The 26,806-nt window shown below is 40.0% G+C and overlaps 1 protein-coding gene across 19 annotated transcripts in view; it reads left to right on the forward strand.

Moving 5' to 3' along the window:
• Positions 1–26,806, forward strand: part of ESRRG (estrogen related receptor gamma) — a 471,650-nt gene that overhangs the window by 36,679 nt on the left and 408,165 nt on the right. For 3 of the 19 annotated variants that reach the window (XM_083605300.1, XM_083605316.1, XM_083605302.1), the window contains exon 1: positions 2,254–2,348. The exons of 11 other annotated variants lie outside the window; for them this stretch is intronic. The gene's annotated coding sequence lies outside the window, so the exon portion shown is untranslated. Of the gene's footprint in view, positions 1–1,966; positions 2,349–26,806 lie in introns of those variants that run through there. 5 more of the 19 variants (XM_083605318.1, XM_083605308.1, XM_083605317.1 and 2 more) reach the window with 5 other exon arrangements.

Genomic DNA, 26,806 nt, shown 5'->3' on the forward strand with positions numbered 1-26,806 from the left:
AGCGCACATTACAACTGTCATGGGGATGACACCAAAAATGGTATCCCTAAAGTGACAGATCTGTCTCTGTGTTGTAATGTACAAAAGCACTTACTGCCTGGAGTTTTGCCACCACATTACAGATCACCCTGCCCTTTCTCCAGGTTCCTGGTGGTCAAGAGTAGGTGGTGATGGAGATTAACAGTGGATAGGAGGTTACCACAGAGTATTTGTATGTGTTACACCTGGGAGACACAACCATTTTAGGTGACATTTCTTCGGCACTAGTGATGTGCTCCACTGCCTCAAGTTTGGCAACCTGTTATGTACTACTGAACCCACCATAAGTCAGTGTGGTTAGAATGTTGGACTAGGAAAACCAAGTTCAAATCCTCAAGCCATAAAGCTTCCTGGTCATTGATCACTGGAACAGTCACCATTGTCTCAGTCTGTCTAACATGCCTCAAAGTTTTTCTAAGGTTTAAAATTGGTGGGGGTGGGGAGCAGTTTGAGCTGCCTTGAATTCATTGGAAGAAAGGTGGGATAGAGAAGTAATAAACAGACAATTGGTTGTGGTGACTGCTACTGTTGCTCAGAGGTGCTCCCAACATGCATTGAGATTAGTACATTACAACTCAAAAAGTATTTTAAAAAATGCTTGAACCAACATAGGAATCTGCCTTATATGGAATCAAATCTTTGGTCCATAGCTCTACAATGACTGGCAGCCAAGCACCTAATTTTAGGTAGGGGTCAATTCCAGACCTATCTGAAGAGGCCAGGGACTGAACCCACAGACTTTTGCATGTGAAGTATGTGCTCTGCTATTAGAACTACAGCCCTTTCCTAGATACTTGTTAGTGGATTTAATCTGATTGTTTCAAAATCTGGCAACCAATGATGGCTAGGCCATGTCAACACTGCGCCATGCACACACAGGTCTTTCCACAGGCATTGATTGTGGCCATGGTTCTTTGGTGGATGTTGACTACCATATGACAAACACTTGAAACCAAGCACTGTTGAAACCATCTGATGCATAATATACTGAAACCAAGTAACTGGTCATAACATTACAGAACAAATGAGACCTGCCCACAGTTTATTTTTATATTCTCACAATTTTGATATGACATAGGCAATTAATTACAGTTTGAGACATTGATTTGAGCGATTTTGGTTATTCTAGAAGCACTATTTCTGTGGCACAATCAGAGCAGAGCAGAGCAGATCAATCCTTTGGGTTCCAGATTTGGAAAGAATTTCCAGTACTGTAGTTCTATTATTGTAATAACTAATAAATATTGGATGTAATAAAAGCAGTTTAAGCAATCTTTTATTACATTTGAAATTTTAGTAGCTGGGTGAAAAAATAAAAATGCATCCCCCAAACGGGTTCTCACCCGCCCGCCCCCCCTACCTTTTGTCTAGGCACTGGGGTATGTTCACTTGTGTAATGAAAATACAGCAGACAAACATTCAACGTGGTTAATCAGATGAATGGGGAAAGACAAATGAGGAAATCATTGGGATTTGGCAGGATCTGCTGACTGGATCTGCATATTTTGATTATGGAATAATGACTGGGAGGAACGGTGCCAGTTGTAGGATATGTTGGGATCTCTAAATGCTGGTGGATTCTTTGTACAAACAGGCAATAGTATTTTCTCACCCAGCCACCCCAGCCACCCACCGAGCCCCTTTAAGAACAGCAGCAGCAAGAAACAACACACGCAGCCACACAGGCAGACTCAAATCAATGCAAATACAACCGAGCAGGCTGCTAACGATCACCATGATTATGCATAAGACGATCTTCGGGCATTATTACACATATATTTATATATTTAAAAAAATGCATGCGAGAAAAGTGCACATACCAAGTAATGATCTCAGAGAGAGAGAGAAAGGAGGGGGGGGACCTGGCAGCTTCCCCCTTCTCCTGCCAAGTTATCATTGAGAAAACAGACAGGCAGAGTGACGTCCTGGGTCAGACTGAGTGCGGATCGACTCTACCAAGGAAACAGGGAGGCCCGTGCATCCTTCGGGTGCCCACCGCCGCCTTTCTCCCCCTCACAGCCGGCTTCGCCTGGTGCGGAGCAGCCGTTTAAATGGACCCCGTGCTGCGGGAGACCCTGCCGATCTCCGGGCGAGAGCTCGAGGAGGTGGCCTCAAGCTGCCTCGGGCAGGCATCTCCCCCCTTTCTCCGGCTGAGGTCGCGGAAGCCCAGTTAAAGGAGGCGTGTGTAAAGATTTTGCAATGTCCCTGCATGGGGTTGTAGACTTTCCTAGCAAAGAAACCGGCTTCGGCTTCTTTACAGTCCCCGACGACTCACCTGATTAAACCGCCTGCGGTTCTGCCCTGACCAGGTAAACCGAGTCCACACCTTATCTTATCATGCACATCTGAAAACTAACATTACATCTGGGGCATCCCCCCCTTTCCCTTTCCCCCCTTTCTTTTTTAGATTGGGAAGAGCCGAACAGCTGATAGAAGCTCTGTTACACTCCTCCCCCCCACCTTTCCACCTTCAGACCTGGTTCAATTTGACTTGCTCTAGAGTCAGTTCCTTTTCATAGAAATCACACAGTCAAACCAGCCACCCGGGCTTTATTGATTTCTCCCTCTCCCCGCTCCCCGCCACCTCTTTACCATTTCTTCTTCTCTTTTTAAGAATAGCTTGGGGTTTTTGTTTGTTTTTCTTGCGTGTTTTGAGTATGGTGACAGATTCCATTCCCGCAGGTTTTTGTCCTGTTCCTGCCCTCCCCAACCTTTCCTTCCCGTTCGTGTAAGGGGATTTATTTATTTAAACAACAACAAGAACAACAAAAGATCATTGCAGCTGGCTAGGGTTCGAGGAGCCACAATCATGGGGCAGTTCTTCAGCATGCAGAGATGGAGGCAGAATTAGAAACACCGTGCGCAGGGGGGGGGGGGAGAGAGATTCTCGGGGCTGGAGTGAGAGGACTTGACTTTAAAGCTGTTGCCTGTATGGTGTGCCTGCAATCGCAACAAACTGTATTGTTACTGTTATTGCTCTTGTTGTTATTATTAATTGATCTGCGGCTGCTTGGAACGTGTGACTGATACCCTGTGTGGGTGTTTGTGGGTACGTCTGCGCGCCTGTCCCACCACTCCTAGATTCCCTTTCAAGGAGCTCAGAAGTTCCGCAGCTTTGCCAATCGGCTGCTACCTTGGCTGCCTCGCCTCTTGGATTACCAAGGGCAGCGCGATCCGTCCGCGGGAGCTTGGGAGGTGGCACACGGGGAAAGAGACATTAGCACCTCACCCCATCACCGCTCTTTTTCTTAAAACACTTTCTGATGAGCAATTTGCAGGAGCCAAACAGGCCTGCCTGCCAGTTAAATACTAGAGGAATTATTCTTATCTATCCCCCTCCCTCTTATTAATATGGTTTTACCACATTGTGGTACTGATTGTGTGAGGCAGTGCTTTCATGTGCACTTACTTAGGAGTAACTCCAATTGAACTCAGTGTGATTTACTTTCAAGTAGGCATGTATTAGAATAAGTACCATTGAACAAAGTGGGTCTCAGTTTCAATAAAATATGTATGGGGTTGGGGAGCAGGAAAGAAAGCTTGCTGTGTTTGTGTTGAGATTATGTGTGTTTTTCTGCGCTCTCTCTCTCTCTCTCTCTCTCTCACACACACACACACACAGCAGTTCAAAAATCAAGAGGGAAGAGGGAAAGTGACATTTGGCTTGAGGTTCATGCAATCTTCCTTCCTCTGAGTATCAAGGTTTAGAGAGGGAGATGATAATTAAATTCCACATAGGTCCCAAAACTTGTGGCAGCAGAAGTTGTATTGGTCAAAAGGGATTCCCCTACCCCCTTTATACACACTGTGTATTGCTTGTGCTGTTTTCGGGAGTTGTAAATCTGGAAGGTGGGAGAGGAATGGGACAGCTTTCTATCCAGGGAGCTGCTATTTGGCAGGAGGATGACCTAGATAACTGGGCCCCTCTTGTGTGGGGTGTGATAGTTGGGCCCTTATGTGGTGAGAGTTGCACCTTTCTTCTGTTGTCTTACATTTTATAGTTTATTATATATACATGCTGCAATCAATGGACAATGTGCATTGCACTTTGCATAGTATCTTAAGCAAAAAGGTAAGACCCTGAGGAAAGGGGTGTTGAGAGAGTCAGAAAGTGAAAGAGAGATGAGCCTCTTTCTGCAACAGATGACTTGGGAGATCTATGCACCATTGTTTCATGGCTTGCTTTTGTCCCTACACACAGTGGCATTTCATCCCTACATGCAGACATCACACTCTTTTTTTCTTACAAAGAAGGAAACAAGTGGGGGGGGGACCCACATTTTAAACTACTTATATATGTATAGCACATAAAACAGGCTTCCTCAACCTCGGCCCTCCAGATGTTTTGGCCTACAACTCCCATGATGCCTAGCTAGCAGGACCAGTGGTCAGGGATGATGGGAATTGTAGTCTCAAAAACATCTGGAGGATCGAGGTTGAGGAAGCCTGACATAAAGTGTCAGGAGCACGTTTTGTGTGTGTTTTGAACAAAGGCATTTGTGCTTCTGTGTCCTCCTGAGCTGCGTGTCTAGGAGACCTTTGTGTGTTTTTAAGCTGTGAGTTGCTATTAATGTGGTGGATTCTGCTCCTTACAGTTAGCTGTGACTGCACATGAAAACATACTTGGGAAGTTGCCAGTGGGTTGGTGCATTTTCTCTCAAAGGTTAAAGAAAGAAGAGGGAAGACAGGAGGAGGGGAGGAGGAGAACTGTGATTGCTCACTTGCTCACATTGTAGATTTCTCCCTCCTCAGCCATGTACTTATATGTCTTATTAAACAGGCTTAACTTAAATATGGCTATTAGGGGAGTACTTGTAGAAGATACACGAAGGCAGAAGAGAAATCTGAATTTTCTTCATGTAACTATCAATGTAGAGGAATACTGCAGAGGTGATGCATTTTGACTATAATAGGGAGGGTTAGAAGAAGGCAGCTGTGGCAAGATTTTAGGTATGCAGTTTTATTTTGCATGAAGAGATGATCTCATAGACTCATAGAGCTCAATGTGCATAACACCCAGCCCAATAGGATGAAGGCACTCTTTCCTGAGAACAAGCCTTATTGAACTCAGTGGTAGAAGTGTATTGGAGTAGAGTAGACTATCAGAGCATGCCCCACTGACCACTGTTGCTTTTTTTTAAAGCCATGGCTTAATGTGTGCTAGTTCCATGACTCTTCCCCTGCTCCTGCACCACAGACTAAACAAACCAGAGTCTGACTTGTCATGTCATCCAAACCTTTACCCAAGGTTTGTTTATCCAAACAAACCTTGTATAGTATGCCAGTAACAAACCTTGATTACTGCTCTTGGTATATGTGGAGAGAAACAAACTATGAGCCTAGGCTTGGACTTTATAACAAGTTAGACTCTGCTGTGTTTCCCAGTGATGCAAAAGATGCAAAGGAGGAGAGCCATGGAAACTTTTGAACAATGTTTACTAGGCATTCTACTTGCTCACCTCAAACCATATGATTTAATGTGATCAAACTGGGGCAGTTTATAAAGGGGGAATTAATGAAATGATTTTTTAAAATTCTGATGAATATGGATACAGTCATACCTCATGTTACGGACGCTTCAGGTTACATGTTTTCGGGTTGCGGACCGCGGGAAACCTGGAAGTACTGGAATGGGTTACTTCTGGGTTTTGCCACTCGCGCATGCGCAGAAGCACTAAATTGCACTTTGCTCATGTGCAGAAGTGCCAAATCGCACCTGCGCAGACGCAATGCTTCAGGATGCGAATGCTGTGGGTTGCGGACATGCCTCCATCACAGATTACGTCCGCAACCCAAGGTTCCACTGTATATCACTGGTTTAGATGTTACTTTAAAAGATATAATTTAGAAATTAAAGTGATTTATGCAGAAATCTTATATCTGCTTATGTAGGAGTAAGCCCCAATGCAATAAATAGGGCATTTTTGAACTGACATTGCACTGCCAGGTTTGCATTCTATGTGATGTCTGAATCGTAACTTTTTTTTACATCAGGCATGCTCACAACACAATTTAATTTATATAGGCTACTGATTCTTTTGAACCGGAATGAGCATGGTACACATAGTTTATCATGTTTGATGATCTTACACACAAGTGCTCAAGGCCATGGCCAACTGAGGCTTGCCCTGGCATGTTCATGCAACAATAAACTTGGCAACAATAAAGATGGCAACATGTTGCAGTTTATGGCTATACTAATTAATTCATTCTAATTTCGTGCAGGGATTTGTAACATATGAAGCTACTTTAATACCTTGGATGTGCAGATTGTTGGCCATAGGGATGCATGCATATGCCATTATTTATTATCATTGCCCTTATAATAGTTGTAACTTTTTAAATGATGCTTATTGTTGTGATGGTCTGTTCTGAACCATTTGTGAGGTCCACCTGAAAAGTGCATGTAAATCTTGCCTCCTCCACGAGAGGTCCGAAGGATGGCAATATGAGAACAGGCCTTTTCTGCATTGGCTCCCCATTTGTGGAATGCTCTCTCCAGGAAGGCTGACCTGAAACCTTCATTACATATCTTTAGGTGCCAAGCAAAAACATTTCTCTTCAATCAGGCATTTGGCTGATTAACATTCCATGGTAGGGTTGCCATATGTCCGGAAAAAGTGGGCGGAAATGGCTGTAATGTCCGGTAAAATCCAGACATCCGGCAACCCATAACAAAACTTTTGTATCCAGATTTTCACTTTTTGAAATATGGCAACCCTATTCTGTGGCTTTTTAAATGTGTTTGTGGGAGGGGGAGTTATTGGTTTGCAGTTGTTTTGTTATATATTTTGTATGTTCTTGCCCTGCAGTTGATATCTGCAGTTGGGTGGGGAGTGGTTCTGGCTCCTTAGCATCCTGTCATTGGGATCTGTATGCCCGGCAGGGACTCATGTGTGGTTCGTTTCTATTACGGTACCCTGGCTCTGGAGTGCCCCCACCCTGAAATTTGATTGGCTTCAGTACTTACTGGCATCCCTAAGACTGGTGAAAACCTGGCTGTTTGTTCCAGCCTTTGGATATCAGCAGTGCTGCTATTTGATATTGCTGATATGTTGTTTTTATTGTATTTTTTCTGGAATATGTGTACTAAACTGAGATTTTCTTGCTTTATTTATGTTATTATTACCTCCCCATCATCCTAGATCTTAGAATGTAGGTTGGGATACAAAATAAATAAATATTATTGTATTCTATCGTTAAGTCACTAAAATATTTATTTTTAAAAATATTTAATAGACAGAAGATAGTGATTTGATGCTGAAAGTATCTGATATGAAAATAAGCAGATAATTTAACTACGTTAAGTGTATGCACTACCATACTCCCTTCTGTTCCCAAAATTAAAAGGTTACCATCTAGAGTATTCTATCTGCTTTGTTATCATAGCACTGCTTATTATTGCATCAGTATTTCAATATTAAGTGATCTTAAAGATATTTCATCTTTCATTTTGAACCCAGAATTTGAATCAGCATTAGAATGTCAGTGCTATAAGATAAGGCATAACAAACTAAGTAGACAGCTGAAGGGCTCCTGTTGAAGGTGTTGCTGAGAAGGATATCTTGGTTTGTTCTCAGTAACCTTGTTTACAGGGACATTTCATTGCAACCAGAAATTCAGCAGGAGGCTGCCTAGACTAATGTCTGAGTGTTTGAAATTGATTGTGAGTGTCTTTTTCTTTATGAACGTTACATATGCCTTAACAGCATACTTATGCAAAACTTCTCTAGAAGGTTTTTGTGTGTGTTGTCTGTGAGTGTATTGAAGAAATATGTGTCTATATCTGCATTCATGTACAGTAAAAGAAAAAAGAGGGATGATCTGATCTGATAATGGTTTTCCAATATGCCAGCCAGGATTCATTTGATTTTAAAAGTCTCCTGGGTTTTAAATGTGTATTGTTGACTAGTCAAAATAGTCTGTTAGGTCTAAAAATTGAGAAAGCATGTGTGTTAATAAGCAGTTACAGTGATGTGGGATTCAACACTTTCTTAAGATCATTCATTGAAAAATGCATGAATATAAAGGGTCAGAGCTAAATGCCAGAAAACACATTTTAAATTGTTGCTAAAATATTTTGAATAATATGCAGGATATGTACTGGTCATGCATTTTATACAGTATTTTATAACTCTAAACTAGTTGTATTGTAAAGCTTTATACATAACTATATATAACTTTTATGATAACTTAATAATGTCAGAGTTGTATCCAAGAAGGCCAGTATGGTCCTCGTTGGTCATATCTGAACACTCTATAAAGCAGTGATTCCCCTTTGTTAGTGGGCAGCTTTGTTTAATTATTAGGGCAAATATATGCATGCAGACAAAATCCTAAATAAATAGCCTCAGTCCTAAGAAGCAATAAGGGTTGCAGCAATGAAACTTACCTAATGCAATTTTAAATCCATTCACTAAAAAACCTTGACAGTATCTGCCTTCCAGGTAGTGCACATTTGGAAACAATATATCTCCATTTAAATGCAGATCTACAGTTTTCTCCAGGGGGCAGTTGGTGAATCTTTCGACTGAACTGCTGGTACTTGAAAAACTAACTGAAGATTTCCCCATGAACAAGGGACCGTTTCAAGTCAGCTGTTTGAATAATGATTATATATTTTTTCTAATATTGTAGTTTTATATTTATTTCAAATGCCTTTTGAAAAACCAGACTGAGCTAATACTACCTTTTTGTGTGTTTTTACTCAAAGCAGTTTTGCCTTTATTTAGAATGTTTAAGGATAAATAATAAGTCTGACAAATCAGTTTCTTGTTTTTACGTTGCCATGATGTTTGCATGTGAATTCTACACCCCCCCCCCACCAGATGGATGGGGCAGACTTCCTTTGATTTTGACCTAGATTCTGTCTGATTATTCCTATATAGTGAGTACCTTGTAATTTCCCACTGTGAAAATAGGTGAACAACTGTTGATGCCATCTAGCAGAGCTGCATGGACAATAGGGCTATGGTGCACATGCGGTTTAACTCCATCACTCCTTGAAGATTTCATTATGAGAGCAATGTGAAAACGGGTGCTTTGTTAATATGAGGGGTGGCATGTGGGAGAAGGAGGGAGGGAAGTTTTGGGGGGTACAGTAGGACAATGTTCATCTTATTAAAATACTTTAATTTGCTTTAGTCCAGGTGGTTTTATGTTAACCATGCTTAGGGTTCAAATGATGTCAACGTTTCACACAGAGAAACAGCAGAAGATGCCAAGTTGAACAGACTGTGAATACTGCATGTTTTCAGTTTCATTTTCCACCTGTGTTTGCTAAAAACAGGGAATACTCCTGGATCTGAGGCTGGAAAAATATTTCAAACGCCTAAGCACAAGCAAACATCCATTTTTTAAAGGCACCATACCTCACTAGGCAGGAAAAACTGTTTCAAATTAATAGATAATAGCACCAAAGAGACTACGTAGAAAAGGATTTTTCTTGGCCATACTTAAGCATACAGCCTGGGTTTGCTTCACATACCCACACTTACCACATGGAAATCCCACCCCGCATCACTATACCAATATTGCCTGTCATGCAACTTGAAAAAGATTTTGAAAGCATATACGGTATGTAAAAAGGAAGCTTTGAGAGAGCCAATGCATTGTAGTGAATAGAGAGTGCTGAACATGACTTGGAGAGACATGATTTTAAATACCCACCCATTTACAAATACTCATTGGGTGACCTTGGAGCAATATTTCTTTTCTTACATGGAAAACACAGCTGTGTGAATCTACTGCAGGTATCCCTTATATCAGGACCCATATTCTCTTTCTGTTAAAGCACCCACAGCTTTCAGGAACCACTAGCAAAATACTTCACCTTAAAGCAAAGTGGGGGGAAAGTTGCTGAGCCTTCTCCAAAATTTCTACAAATAGACCTATAATTTTTTATTGAATATGAATACTAGGTAGATTGCTTAAACATGAGAGAGGTTGTGTGGTGCTGTTGTAAGTGCAGGTTGCAGTGACTCGGGGCAGTATCTTTTCAGTACTGGTGTCCAGCTTGTGATAATTCCCTGGAGTTTGTATGGTTCTCACATGACAAAGCTTCCACTGAGCTGCAGTGAACATTATTTTTCCACTGGACCTATGACCTTGAGTGACTTTCTGTTGTCTCAGACTTTTCAGCTGTTCTGTATGTATATGATAGCTTTTGTTGGTATGAATTAATTTATGAATTGCTTAATTGTTGCAAAGGCTTCCTGGGGGAAAGGCAGCCGCCTGCAAAAGTAAATTAATAAATATATAAATATGTGGGGATAGGTGGAATCAGGGCAGAATTTCTTCCCAGGTAACATTAGTCCCACTTTTTATTTCAATGGAGTTGTTGCTGCTTTTTTTAAAGGCATGGCCAAGAGGAGCTAGGATGACTAATTCTTATATCATGATGCACTTCTTTGCATAGGAAGCTGCCATATACTGAGTCAGAACATTGGTCCATCTAGCTCAGAATTGTCTACACTGACTGGCAGTGGCTCTTCAGGGTTTCAGGCAGGGGTCTTTCCCAGCCCTAGCTGAAGATGCTGGTGGTTAAACTTGGATCCTTCTGCACGTGAAGCAGGTGCTGTACCACTGAACTACAGCCCTTCCCTTTCTTAACACATAACCCCCTGAAAATGCCTTACTGAAAACCCACTACAGGATTTGACTATTATGTTGTGCATGTTGTGCAGAGACTGGAACATTTTGTACAGTGTGATGTTTCCTTTGATAACGGAAGGAGAAAAAAATATTATTGAAGCCATAGGATAAGAGAATGGTGCTATTTTTCTAGAACATATTTTCTGATGGGGAATCTAGTGGCAGTTGCTTTGAAGCATGTGTAATTGATTATCATACATTTATTTTAAAAAGGAGACATAACAAGGAATCTAACATGATGTTTTGGAATATATCTGCTCTCCACAATGTTCTTGAGGAAAATGTAAGGTTGCAGGCATCATTTCATGCCCTGTATGGTTTTGAACATAAATCAAAGAAATTGTTGGAGAGTTATAGATGTTCATAGCAACTGTAACTATAATAAACACATGCAGTATATATTTTCCAAGCTATTTTGTATGAGCAAAAAGCTGTAGTTGGCAATTGGTATGAACAATTCCACTTAATCACTCAAAATTTGTTTCTTCATTCATGAGAAATACCAGTATAGCATAAAGCCATACACCTTAGGATTAGGTTTAGACAGTGCTTTTTTCTTAAAAAATATATGTTTACTCTCATTTTCCTACTCCTATTGAAATACTGCCCCTCAATGAGGCCAAACTTAGATTCACAAAATGTTTAGGAGTATGCGTACCCTTGCGTCCTCCCCCCCAAAAAGCACTGGGTTTAGTTTTAGAAACATTGATTAAAGTGGGGAAAGAGTATGAATTAGATGTACTAGTCTCCTAAAATCCAAGGCCTGAATGTCACCATCATTTTCTAAATTAAAGGTACTGTTATTTTAGTTACAGACATTTTAGGAATCACTTTTTAGATGTATTTTAATTATCAGTAAGTGTAATACAGATTTTATCCTTGTTACATAATATGAACATATTTAAGGAATTTAGGAAAGAAAAGTACAGTAACAGGACAGAAAGGAGTATGCACCATCTATTCTCCAACAGCGTGTGTTATCTACTCTGATTAACTCCTTCAGAGTTTATATTGTGAAAGCTAGCACTTTAAAAAGCAACACCACCTCTACTAACTTCAAACAATGAATGCATAGACATTTCATTTCATAACATCCTTTTGACCTGCTGCGGCTCCCTTACTACTAAAAAAAGAGTTTCATTTTCTTCTTAGTTAAATAATATTTGCAATATATATACATTTTTGGGTTGGGTGAGAGTAGGGGCATGGCAGGGAGGTTCCTGATACTGCATAGTTTCAGCCACTTCAGAATTCTTTAAATACATCTTTCTGCCCTGCATGTTAACCATTATTTTTAACTACATGACACAAAAGAGCAGGGGTGCCCTCAGGAGTGTGGGTGCCCACTGCCACACACGGATGTGAAACATCACATGCACATGCCTGCACATGGTGTGTGTGACCTCATACAGCCAGCAGCCAGTGAGGCACCCTTTTCGTCGGTGAGGGGCTTAGACTTGAACTCTGCCTCCACACCCAAAGCTCACCACCCATAAAAAGATTCCTCGCTGGCTGGCTGCAGTGAACAGAGCTGAGCTGCTTCTCTCCCTGCCGACTTTTTTCAATGACTTTGCGGTTGCCCAGCCCCCACAATCTGGAGAGAAGGAAATTTGCAAAGAACAGTACAGGAGAACTGAACAAAATAACTAGGCATAAATTAAAAACATAGAAAATATGAAGAATTGCAATATAAGTGTGTTGCTGCAGACTATATATTAAGAAAGATAAAACAGCATGTCATGTGTTCTGCAACTTTAGACATGTGCATGTATCACTCAGTACAAATAATAATGCTGTTCAGTCTTTGTATATAATATGGAATGAAGGTCAGGGTAGCATTGTGCACTGTGTAAAAGGCCAGATTTGAATCGGGGTGCCTGGTTTTCAAATCTTTATTTAGACAAATACCCCTCAATCTAACATGATTTGCAGGGTTACTGTGATTCTACACTGGGAAAGATGTATGCTCTAATCAACTCCTTGGACCACTAAATTTAAAAAATATACAGGGAAGCAATTTTAATTAGAAGGTGTTCCTTACTACAGTATAGCATAGCACAGAGCCAAGGCTTAGTGAATAGAGCACATCCAATCTCCATTATCTCCAGGTATGTCTTAAAGCCTGGAGAGGCACTGCCTGTCAGTGCAAATGAAACTGAGATACAATGGGCTGACTTATCATCATAGAATGATAAGAGTTGGAAGGGTCCACAAAGGTCATCTAGTCCAACTCCCTGCAATGCGGGAATCTTTTGCCCAATGTGGGGCCTGAACCCACAACTCTGAGATTAAGAGTGGCATGCTCTACCAACTGAATTTATAGATTGGCCAGTTTAGTTTCTTTTCAGTGGTTTATTGAAGCATCAGATTAAAGAATTCCCCTTTTGTATGCGTGCTTCTCATGTCAGGCAAGAGGCACAGTGATATGATGCTTTAGGAAGACTAGGATATACATGCCTACAACAGTTCATTGTATATTTTCTTCCAGTTAGATCAATGGCATTGTGACCAGTTGGGGAGAAACTTTCACCCAAGAGAACTGATGCTAAGACTGTTCAAGAAGGAGCACTGTACTTTAAAATGTGGCATTTACACGGTGCCACGCACCCTGCATAGTACCCTTGATTTCTCAGGCCTTCATTTGCAGAACAAACAAATACACACAAACTATTACTATGTTTGGAGGACAGTTTAAGGCTATAAGCAGAATTTATAAAAAAAAATTGGCAGTGGAGACTTACATATCCAGTGTCTTTAGGTTTTATTTGGAAGATATTATTAGTGTGGCTATTAGCTAAAATCAGCTCAAATATTTGTGAATGAAAATGCCTATGATGATGTGTAAAAAGTTATAGCAATTGCATGTCAATTGATTTGTTCCTTCATTCTAACACGGCAAGTTCTGTATGTGATGCCAGTTATCTAGGTGAAGTCATCATTGTGTTCAAATCTACATTGTAAAGAGAGCTCTGAATGAATTGAGTTGAGACAAGGTGAGGAAGTGAAAGGTAATGGTATCATAACTAGGGCTGCCATATGTCCTGATTTTCCTGGGATTTAAAAGGCAGAACTGACATCTGGGGGGGGGGGGTATTTCCGAAAGGCGGCACTTTGTTCCAGATCTTAGGTAAGTCAATTGAAAAATCGTGGGGTGGTTTTTGTAAAAAAAAAGCTCAACGACTTTCAGGGTTTCCTGGTTTTTACTTTTAGGAATAAAAGTTCCTAAATGCAGGAGCTGAGGCGGAAGAACATATTTTTCCTGCCCTTTCAAAATCTCTTCTAGGAGATTTTTTTCCTGCCCTTTCAAAATCTCTTCTAGGATTACAGGGATGTAAACACATTATTGGTGCTTTGTCCCACACACCCAACTAAGTTGGCTTTAAGAAAGTTTAAGGAGCAATGCAGTTGCTTGGTTGGGTGAAGCAACCTGTATCTCCAATTGGCTGCAGTTGTTGCTTCTGCTGATTTGTAAAGGTGAGAGTGGCTTTGCAGAGCAGGGCTAGCTCCTCAATTGGGTCCATCAATTTTGATTTTGAACTGAAGACACAGGAGGCATCTCCACCTCTTTACTCTCTCATCCATTACTGAAATTTTCTAAAATCAAATGAGAAAAGATGTAAGAAATGCACAATAGTTTCTGTCCACAAAAGCACCCCAACTGTAGTAGATTTACTCAATAGATCTAATCTATTGAGTCTGCTACCTCTTCCCACACTCCATCTGAAGACTGTTATCAATACAGCCTCTATGGCTTTAATACCAAACCAGCTTTTCATTACAACCTGCCTCCCTTTTGCTTGAAACCCAGCCTGATTAAGAGTTCTGGAGAAGCCGAAAGATTACTCACTATTTTAGAAAATTCAGGTTGGCCTAATAAAGGGGTTGCTCTACTATAGATTTTGGATTTTGTTGTTGCTCTTTGTGTAACTTGATCAAGGTAATTCAGCAGAAGCATGAGGTTGTGGCAGAGACAAAAATCTGACTCCAGCCCAGTGCCTGATATTGTATACCATACTCCTGCCTCTTTCTTCAGTATACAAATTATTTCACCCTCTGCTAGGAAGTATCAGCTCAGTCACCTAGGATGCAAACTTGCAGAAAATAACGAGGTATTCTAGGAGGAAATTATTGGGGTGTAGATATTGTAGGAACTGGTTCAGATGGCTATGAAGGTGGCTTTGTGCAGTTCACTGCTTCTGTTGATAGAAATTTGGTCATGTGTCTTTTCAACCAGTTACATCTAAGTAGCATACAGAGGAATAGACATCTCTATGGTTTACTTATGTAATAAAGTCTACTCAAGACCCGAAACTTTTGTGTACAAAAATTCTTGTATGTATACATATATTCTTAAGATCTTATTTTTTCCCCCTGTCTGAATTCTAGGGCATACCCTTTTGCTGTACTGTCAGTTTTAGTTTCTGCCTTTTGGAGCAAAGTTCACAGTAACAAAGAAATAGCACACAAAATACTGCTAGCTAGAATACTCAGAATGCCGGGGGCGGGGGGATAAGGGTGCTGAATAAAAGAAAGAATCATAAACACTCTTGCAATGCTCAGAAACAAGTTTGTTTCAACAACAATTAAAATGAACTATGATTATGTGCTTAATCATGGTGCATGTAATCCTACACATCAATTATGCCTGTGTGAAAGATACACTCAGGCATCAGCACAATGTCTAGCAAATTGTATGCATGCCGAATCCACAACAGGAGAGGAAAACACATTACTTCAAAAAGCACACAATGGAGCAAAAACAACTGCCACAGTCTCCATGCCTGCTAATCATGGACTATTGTGACAGTTGACATCTCTGTGCCACTCTGATGCAAAGGCAACCAGTGCACAGACAGGGATGCACCCCCAAGGACAGGAGCAATGAGCCAGCTGCTGCAAGTCCCAGATATCCCTGTATAATAACATAGGAAGATGAATTATTGCAAGTCAGACCATTGGTCCATCTAGCTCAGTATTGTCTACACTGATTGACAGCGGTTCTTCAGGATTTCAGAAGTTTCTCCCTGCCTGGAGATTCTGGGAATTGAACCTAGAAACTCCTGCCTGCAAAGCAGATGCTCTACCACTGAGCTATTGTCCTGCAGCCAGGGGTTCATTCCCCTTAAACCACACACTGCTCATAAGGACTGTTTTCAGTCTGGACATACAAAGGAAACAAAGGAGAAACCTCACAGCACAGAGAAGAAACAATCTGAGACACCTCTGTGCTCACCTAGGAACTATTTATTTATTACAAGATAATATGGAAGATCCATTGTGCTCTCTAAAATAAGCAAACACTTGGGTTGTTTCCAGGTTTGCTCACTCTTGAGTCTTGAAATGATCCTGCAGCAGCACTGACTACTGCCTGAAAGCAGTAACTTGGATACTGAATAGCCTTCCTAAAAATAAATAAATGAAGCTCTGATAATCCATCAGAGGATGCCACTCATGGACGAGACAAAGGAGGCAATTTTCACAAAGTTCTACTCCCCACTCAGCTTTCTGTGCTACCTCTCCGGAACAGATATCAGGGGGCTGCTGGGGGGGGGGAATTGGTCATATCTCACCCTCTTTTCTCAGGAGCAAGAGGTTCATTGAACAGTACACTGTTCACAGGATCTCTGGCTCCAACCCGGCGTATATATATTCTGAAGCAAAGTGCTGTAAAACCACTTTGAAGTCAATGGTCCTGACATGAAGCATTCTTCCCTAAATCACTGTGTGCAGCTACTGAAGAAAGGCAGAACCAAACAAATTAATCTCTAAGGTACCATAACACATGTTTTAGTTCTGCTACGTACTAACAATGTTGATCGTGTGTTTTGCACTGCACCACAATGCCGACTGCAGAATATGGTACCAGACTCCAGTCACAAGCCCAAGGGGACATGCTGCTCTCTTGATTAGGTGTAGTTATCTGTGCCTGTGTTAAAGAAGAAGCAGCCACCATAATTCCTAGCATACTAGGATGTCACTGTCTTTGCTTACCTTGTGCTACATCTAGATCTAGATCTAGCAAATTTCTTAGTTGTCTACTACAAAAAAGCCTCTATGTGGCTTTCAATAAATATAATAAATACCAAAAAATAATAATGTAATCTTATCATCAGTAATTAACATACCAGACTATAGTGACCAGTAAAACTGCTAAAAAATCACTGATGTCCTTCTGAATTAAGCAATACTGATAAAAGGTAATAAGGTACCATCAAATGCCTGAAAGTTCAGGCAAGTCTTCAAAGAGTGCTGAAAAGATGGTAAAGTTGGTGCCAGGCGGATAGCATTACAAGACTGGATTGGGTGAGGCAGGGACAACTGAAAAGGTCATCTGCTTTGTTGCAGGTCTCTGAACCTCTCTTGGAGAGGGCACCTGGAGAAAGACCTCAAACAATGTTCTCAGGGTATGAGTTGGTTCATGTTGGGAGAAGCATTTCAATGGGAATTGGAGTTTTATGACCCAACAAACTAATCCTTGTCTGACCACTGCATTTTGCAATAACTGCACTTATTGAACTGCCTTCAAAGGAAGCCCCATGCACCGTGCATTGCAGAAATCTGACTTAGAGGTTACCACAGCATAGCTAGGTTATTTTTGCCTAGATAGGAGTGTAACTGTGGGAGGGTCTCTGCATCAGTGAAACCACTTCAAGTGACAATGCTGGATCCAGGAGGACCCTCAAACTAAGAATCTGATCCTTTCGGGAACTGCAACCCTATCCAGATAAATACTGCTAATCCAGACAGAAGACCCACCAACAGCATATCTCTTTTGTCTGGATTGAGCTTCAGTTTATTAGCTCTCATACAGTCCTTTACTGCAACCAGGTAAAAGGGAGTAGGAGGGCAAGGGGCTCCCTTGAGCCTGCACATAACTGTACTGGAGGAACACCCTCTTGCATTAAAAAAGCTAATGAATAATAACATAGATCTGTTCCATTTCTCTTGCACATAATATTGTTTTAGTTGCAGTGGCAGAATCCCCTGGTTAGGTTGCTGTTGCTGAGGGACAGGGCTGGCTTGCCCCATAGCTGCTCTTTAGTAGAGTTACCATTATTGAGATAATGTATGTGAAACACTTTGTGTTGTATAGATGCTAAGTATTGTTAATTTGGGTCAGGGATTGCTGTGGATATAAAGTTATCAGTTGCAGGGCATGTTCTAAAAGCAGGTGCCTTGTTGAACTAAGCAGGGTTTGGCCATTTTCAGGAAGGGAGGCCACCCGGGAATTTCATGTATGACACAATGAATTTCATGATGGAGGAAAGTGGTGATATAAACGTAATAATTGCATATGTAAAGTGTATGTGTGTAGGTAGGTAGCTAGATAGTAACGTATAATATATGTACAGATGTTTGCTTAAAGTAGACTGAAACTGAACATGAATCCAGTAATGACTCTCATTCCAACTCAGAGAGCAGTGTGCTCTTGTTATAGTGAAAATGCATATCCTAGATTTGTACGGGACTTACATTTAATTATGCATGCATGATATTGCACCTTTGAGGAAGTTCACATCACATTGTTAACATATACTGTGGAAGTTCTGCTGAAATCAGTGGGGCCACCAGGCATTGTTTTGGGAATTGGATTGTCAGAAGAAAACATAACAGTTTATAAGCAATAAACTAAATTAGGATAACAAAGCATTTTTCAGAACTGTCTGCAGTCCACTATGCAGCCAAACCACAGAATAGGTTAGGATGTCTGTTATGAAGGGGTAATAAAAGCTGCCCTTGCCATAATTTCTTCTTCTCTATCATTAAAGGCACAAGAACCTTGATTCTCTAGCTGCTAGCTCCTTAAGTATTTCCCTCTCAGGAATACATAAGGATTGTGGAATATTTGCCAACTTATAATAAAACCAAAAACTAACAATACACTTTAAAGTTATTTTTGCATGTGCAGGAGTAAGCACAACTTATTTGAGTTGTGTGAAGTTTGTCAAAGGCTGCTTTGCACTCCATAGTCTGGCACAAGCTTCACTGAAATGTGATGCCATTGGTTTTTCAGAAAAGGTTTCTTTCTGCAGGGCTGCAAACAGGCATCAGCTGCTACAACTAGGGAGCAAATCAACCTTCACATTTTTAAACAGCTTTTTCCCAAGCCTGAGACTTTTCTCCTAAGATTTCTTCTCTGTTTGGGAAGTTCCCTCTTTCTTTTTAAAAAACTATATATTGTCAGATTTAGCACTTTACTCATGTAATCAGATCAGAGCTGAGATCATTGCTGCATGGTAGAAAAGGCATCCTTAAGACATTTGTCCTTGAAACTGCACCAAACTCTTGGAAGAACCCAGAACCTGTAAGTATGTTTGATTTAAGCAATGATAGTGCAGTGCAAACCTGCAATCAACTATTATACAATATCCGATTAACAGTGTCATAGGGATTTTTCTTCCTCCCCCTCCCCCGACATTCTGTTACATTCATTTTCAGTTCGTTGTAAGGAAACAAATCAATTCAGGCTTCTGATACAGTGACTTTGCAGTAGATGAGCTAGTACAATGTTTGATTTTAACTATTTGTTGTGTTCTTGTGGCTGGTGGGACAGACATTACATCCACCAAGCTATAGATGACTTTTCTGCTGGTTTTTTTTTTTAAGGAATTTAAATGTGTGTTGTATCTACCTTGTAAACAAACAGTCCCCTCTCTCCCAAAATAACAAGCCACTCCAGACAAACAGTAAGTAATGAGGCAAACACAATCCATCGATATCTACCTTAATTAACACCAAAACATATGAGTTTGCAATCTTAATTTACTGGTAAAGAATACTTTTGCCTTAATCGAATTCTACTTAGTTCTGTCTGTTTTGTAATTTACTATCATGTCTAAGTTTCTTTGCATAGACTGCAGTCTCATTAAACCTGTACTTAAGCACTCTGTGTTTACATTACAGAAACATCCTGATTGTTGTTCTTATTATTTTATTGTTTTTAAATATATTTAAGAAATGACACTAGAAAATAAATGTCAGTTTTATTATTCTGGAAAGCTTAGGGTGTATGTAGTAGTCTCCAAATCCAACAGTACAAACATATTCAGTTATAAGCTCAGCTTAAACTGGTGAGAATGGTTTCAAAGTAAACATGTTTACGATCAAGGTGCCAAATTTTGACATGTCCCCGCTTGTAGCTACAGCTAATATATATAAAAAACCCTTGAGTTCCCTTTCAATAAATTTTTAATATACAACAATACCTATATTTATAAGATTAATTTCTCCCAGGTTAGCCTGATTGATAGCTGAATTGTGGTTCCTTAAGTGCTTTCTTCATGAAACCCACAGAAGAACTGCATTCCATTTAACTAGTGAATGTAAAAACTGGTAACCATGGATTCAGCCACCACTAACTGCTGAGTGCAATGACTTGTTGTAAACAATACAAATGAGCCAGGATAGCAGAAGCAACCAGACATGAAATGATTTTAATAGAAATTATAGGAAGGGTCATGTGATGCTATATCAGCTTGTGTTCACTATTAAAGGAAAAGTGTTTCATTTTCTTCTTCTAATGCTCAGTTTAAATAGTGTGTTTCTTCCAGGCTCATAGTTACATAGTATCCACTGAAAGGGTGGTAGGGAGTAATTCTCTGAAAATGTTTCTAGTTTAATAGCATATTAAGTGTCAATTTAACATTAGAACAGCCATACTGGATAAGTTCAATGACACATCATCCAGCCCAATATTCTGTCTCTGACAGTGACCAGATTCAGTTGTTTCAGCAACACTTAACAATACATTGTTTTGTTTTGTTTTGCTTCACTTTCTAAAAGCAAGTTTCTGTACCTTTTTATTGACTCCCAGATCATACCTGCAAGTATGTTGGTAATGTCTGTAGAAATCTGCAGTCATTTATAGCTGCTTCTTGGAAGCCGTCATGGCAGAGGAAAGGGGCTTGAATTTTGGAATCTGGATTAAGAATTGTACACCCCCAGGTCCTGACCTTGATCTGGCACCTTGTGCATAGTTTCAAGTAATCAAGTGCTATACATTGGGGTAAAAATATATTTATTTCAGATATGACCTTGGTGTCATAGTGGTGGCCCGACTGGACATCCTGACTGGACATCCTTGGAGCACTCCACAGCTGGGGAGCCACCAATGAACAGCCCTGTTCATTTGGTGCAACCATCTGCAGCTCTTTTGGGAGGGCACACATGAAGAAGGACTTCAGAAGATGAACACAAGGTCTAGGCAGCATCACATGGGAGGAGGCATTCATTAAGGTATTGGGTTCCTGAGCCACATAATGCTGTCTAGGTCAAAACCAGCACTTTGAATTGAGCTGGAAAACTAATCAGCAGCCAATGTAATTGGGCCAGACTTGATGTTCAGGCCTCCTGGTTCCAGTCAATCATCTGGCTGCTGAATTCTGTACTAGCTGCAGTTTCTGAACTGTCTTCAGAGGCAGCTCACATACTTGCCAAAGCATAGACAAATTGTGTACCCACTCCTTTACGGGGAGTGCACATCCATCCAGAACAGGTTGAACCTCACCTGTCTTCTCAACCATTCCCTTTCCTGTGCAATTACCTGCCACGTGTAACTTTTATTCAACTGCTGAACCTGAGAAGCACATTCAGATGTGTGCAGAACAAGATGTAGTAGCGGCACATGTTTTTTAAGCATGCATTTACCACAACTTTTGCATTTCAAGAATATTTAAGTAGATATCTAATATAAATAGAGAAAAATAAGCTTCAGTGTTGTGACGAAAAGGTTAATAAATGCTTTGACTTTGATTTCTCATTCACTGTCCCGCAAATTCATTTTCTTCATTTGAAGCCTTTGTCCTTTGGAGTCCTGATAAGCCATTCTGATGGTAGGGACATGCAAATCATTTGCCCTGTTGGTATGTCATGTTTCAAGATTTCCTACCTTTTTTCTGTCTCCTGCCTATCCTTTATAAAGTTTAACTATAGCTAACATCACTTCCATACACAGTATGCATTAGCATACTTTTTAATGTACTGTATGTATTTCAAACTCCTTCAAAACTTCCTTAATGATGCCATGTTTAGCTAGTATCTTCTCTTTCTGCTGTGCTAGTTGCTTCCACCCATTCCTCTGTTAACAAGATAAGACTTCACAGTTGTGAAATAATCAGTGAACCATTAAATTAAATAAAAACCAAGGTACTGCAGAAAGCTGTGGTCAAGGCTGCAATCCTCAACGTATTTGCTTGTGAGCAAACCCACTGAAATTAATTAATATATTAAAATTACAGCAACTCTGATTTCAAGTTATCACAAAGTAAATCTGAATTGCACATCAGTAATTTGCAAGTTTCAGAAACATTACCGGAAAGATAATGTTTATCCGCATAAACATGGATGCTTGGACCCTTAAACCTGTTGCAGTTTAGCTTTCATAGGTGTCACAGATACTCCATTTATTGTGCTCTTCTTTACGGATATCAGAGTTTAATACAAGGGATGTCATGTGTTAAATCTTACAGTGTAGTCTGCTAAGTATGCTACACTGAGTTTGATGGTAGGTAAATGTGTATAAGGCTGTAGCCTTAGACATTATTTTGTTTATGTACTAAAATATTTATAACCTCCCTTTTCTATATGCATACTAGGATGGGGTCAATTATTATTGTTATTTCCTAAATTTGTATACCACCTTTTATCTGAAGATCCCAGGGTGGCTCACAAAAAAAGGAAAATGAGAATACAAAATACATAATAAAACCAAATCAGAAACAAATCAGTAATACCCCCTCCTCCCACAAACACATTTTAAAAACTATAGAATGTTAATCAGCCAAACTCATTGTTAAAGAGATAAATTTTCACCTGGTGCCTAAAGGTATGTAATTCAGGCAACCTCCCTTGGGAGAGCATTCCACAAATGGGGGCCACTACAGAAAAGGCCTGTTCTCATGTTGCCACCCTGCAGACCTTTAATGGAGGAGGCACATGAAGAACAAATAATTCTGTTTCAGTTTCTTAAAAACTAATTGCAATAGTTTTTAATCTACATTTACTTGTAAATGACTAAACAATAGGCTTGGGGGGGACACAACATTTGTGATGGCCCATATAAATGCTGCAGTAGGAAATATCTTAGGAAAGGCATATGTGAGAGTGAAGGGAAACGTGTCTTCTAAGATAGTGCCTACCATTTTTGCTTTTTAGAAATGAAATTTTTAGACCAGAGATTCTCAGGCTTTCTACCCTGAGTTGGGTAAAAATTACTGTGTCCCACCTGTCACAAAATGGTGGCATGTGTTGGCCACTAACATCACTTTCTACTGTTAGCTAATCCATCTTAGAAATTGTTTTAAACATTGCCACAGTGTTTTCCTTGTGCAAGGAGTTCATAGCTAAGCCTTGCCCGGGCACGGGCTCTTGGAGGTATTGTAAACAATTAAATTAATTTTGCAAAAATCTTTTGATGAAGCAGTTGAATGCCAACCTAATAGTTGGTGCCCTAATAGTTGTGCATAGTGAATCTAGGTTTCTAAAAATGAGCACTGATCAGCGAACGTTTTGTTGGGATGCCATAGTGTGACATTCCTATTCACTGGCTTACTTATAGGCTTGATTTTAGCAGCTATAGATATTGTAAGATATTGCCTGCGTTCAGCTAGTGAACCATATTACGCATGATATGGATACATGCACACTATACAGGAAGGCAAAAGATAAAAGATCAATTCTTATGGATCCTGTAGTCATGAGCTTTTTAAGGATGAATTACGGAAACTTTGTAATTATTGTGGGTAATCTTGCAGAAAATTAAATCTTTGAGTTTTGCATGTGTGAGGAAGTTTGGGCTACATGGCTCACCATAGCTTTGTGAGCTTTCTGTGCAGTTGGCTCCTTGGTTACCTGTCAGGCTTTTGTTTTATTTAATTTCACTGCAACTAAAATGCTATTCTTAAGCATTCTTAATCCATGGGAAGCAACATCAAACCCAAATCCAGGTTTTCTTTTTTCCTTCCTGAATTCAAAGATAATGTTTCTCAGAACTATAAGTCTTTAAAATTCTGGCCTTTTGAGGGTGGCTTTGGAACCTTGTTGATGTTTGTAAGGCAAGAGAGAGAGAATGCTCTTTGTTTCATTTTTGCATTTTGTTTTTTATTAATCTCTGATATCATGACTGAATAAAATATAGAATACAGAGAAGACTTTGGGGTCATATTTCGGTAACATTTCATTTTAACTGTAACGTGGCAATAGTATTCTAAATGGGGTGAGAGCAGAAACTCTGGATTATAAATGCTGATGAAAAGGCAACAAACATTAACGTGTGTGCATCTTTATCTTGTGTGTATATCTATGTTAATGCCAGTAACAGGGTTTAGAGGGGAAAAACTCATTTTAACTATAATATATCAGTAGAGGCTTCTGACCTTAATGTGTGGTGCAATGTTTAAAAAATAAATTAATGCTTCTAATTGAAATACGGAGATCTCTGACAACTATACTTCCAAGGCATTTACTGAAAACACCTTCATGCTAGACAACATTTCATTATCAATCTTCTATGATGTATTTCCCTCCCATATTTACGTTTCTCAATTGGTTGTGAGTGAAACCCAGAGTGGTGTGATGGTTAAAGTGTCAGACTATGGTTATGGAGACTTTAGTTCAAATCTCCCTCAGCAAAGAGGTGATCTGGAGCCAATCACTTTTTTTTAGCTTAATTTTCCTCACTGAGTTGTGAAATTTTTTAAAAAGAAAGGGAACCATGTACATCACCCTGACTTTCTAGAAGAAAGATTTATACAAATTGTCTAAAGGCTCCATATTACTGAAGTGCAACAGTATCTCAATTTTTCAGGTTTACTTAGAAATGAATCTCAATTGAGCTTATTCTCTAGTGAATGCAACCATACAATGCAATCCTAGAGTGTTCAATTGAGTTTACTCCCAAGCAAATGTTCTCCCTGGATCAGGGCAATAGCATGGGGCAAATGGTTAAAGCTGCTTAGCCCCCACCAGGCCATTAATAATGACTGCTCTCCTTTGCCTGCTGTTTATATTAAAAAAAACAACACAACATTCACACAATTACTGATTGCACAAATGATGTCTCATCAAGTCCGTCCCCCCCCCATAGTCACAGGCATTATTTTCCTGCAACCTGATCCTATATGGCTAGAGAATGAGGCAACCATGTGGGTATTTATCTCTTTTATCTATGCTTAGTGTGTGTGAGAGAGTGCATGCATGTGTTGGGTGTAAAAATTGGGGTTTGGCTTAAAAGTCGCTTGTTTCTTTCTCCCCTTAGTTGGACATCACATGTCTTCTCAAAGCATAGCGGACCCCTTTGGAGCCCCGAACCAAATTCTCTGTGTTTTACATCAGTGTGAAGAAAAGAGGCTGAGTGTGAGCAAGCTAGGGTGGACAATTAAAATTTTTCATAAGCAGTACTGTGCTGCTTCCACTTTAGATGAAAGCAGTACATGAGGATGAAGTCAATATATTTGTATCCTGTTAAATCTAGGTTCTTTCCAGTGTTAGCAGTATCTATGTAATGACACTTTTGTGTGTTTTCCCACATCTCTCTATGTGTACATCTCGATACTTAAAGTCAAACTAGATGTTAAATTAAACAGGCAGTTTGACTTTGATTGTTTTCTTACTAGCTTGGTGGGTGGATGGCCACCAGGAACTCTCCCTCCCTAACACAAAGTTGCTATTTATGTTGGGAGTCAAAATTCTCTCCACACACAGACAGAGAGGGTGAGAATTTTTTTTTGGGGGGGGGGACCATAGTGAAGAAGCAAGGGGTTAAACACACACCATCACCATGCCCCAGTCCCAATCTTGATTTCCCTCCATTGCTATCCATTTACAAAAAAAGATAAATATGCATGACCTAACATTTAACATAACGTGTAATTTGGTCCTAACTGTAAAATATTTGGTCCTTGAGCAGTCCAGTTCTGGCCCCCCAACTCAAACTCACTTGATACCCTCAACATTTCTTTGCTCAGCTGCTCTCAAAATCATGTAGGTCCTGGCACAGGGCCTTGTCAAGCATTGGAAGGTGGTTTTTTTTAATGTTTCATTTTCTTTTAATTTGCAAACTAATCTACATTATCAGTATTGCCAGAGTATGCAGAAATAGTACCCTATATTTTGTTGTTGACGTCCCTTGTTTCACTTTCACAGATACCCAAGTATTGAATTAAAGTGGAAAAACAATAAGAAACTTAAGAATTGCATTAGCAATTAGTATTCTGAGCAGCTTGAAACAATATGTAAAACAATGAAACCATACGTTCATTACTCTGGACTTTTAGAATCTTGAAAGAGGTTTGACAAGCTATATATTTTTTTCACAACATCAAAAACAACTCCATTTCAGGCATCTGAAAACAGAATTAATTTTGAAAGAGCTCTTTGGTGCCAAGATGAGTCATATGCCTTATGAATGTTCTAGATGTAAGGAGTTGGGCTGTCATAGCCTTCTATTTTGTAATCTTGCCGCATTATTTGCTTGATTGGAGGATCAGCTGCTTGGACAGCTGTAGAGATTCTTCCAGCTTGTAATAGTGCAATGTTGCAGAATCATGTGATCCAAGAGTGACACGGCAGCATCCACTGTGACATTGCAAAGGATCCTGGGAAGGCCTTTCTGGATCATGTAAAGCTTTATAAAATATTGCCATAGTTTTTAAAGAGTGTTGGAAATCATTTGAAGAAAATAATCGCTTCCCGATTAGGTATGCATACCCATTTCTTTTGTCCTGTTGCCATTTATGGTCAAATGTCAAAAGCTATGAAAACCTTTCAAGTAATACAAAACCTCCTCTGTGTTTTGTCGGGGGTAGGGTGGCAGAAACAAGGGCATCTCTACAAACCTGCTTTCCATGAGTGCTTCTCAATGCAGGATATTGCTGCATGCAGAAAAACAATGCATCCTTCATGGCTGTGAACAGGTGCATTGCTCCACTGCTTAACATGTAGTATATTTCACGTGCATGTATAGGCACAATTTAGGTAAACAGCCTCCTCTGAACTCAGTAGAATATACCTTCCAGTTGGAAACAGTTATTTGGCTGTGATCAGTGTGCCTGCCTCCTGCAGCTTTGGAATATGAAACTGCTCTTGTGCAGGAGTGTTTGATGTGTGAGCAAGTCTG

This window comes from Podarcis filfolensis, assembly GCF_964270895.1.
Source record: "Podarcis filfolensis genome assembly, chromosome: 3".
Classification (NCBI taxonomy): Eukaryota; Metazoa; Chordata; class Lepidosauria; order Squamata; family Lacertidae; genus Podarcis; species Podarcis filfolensis.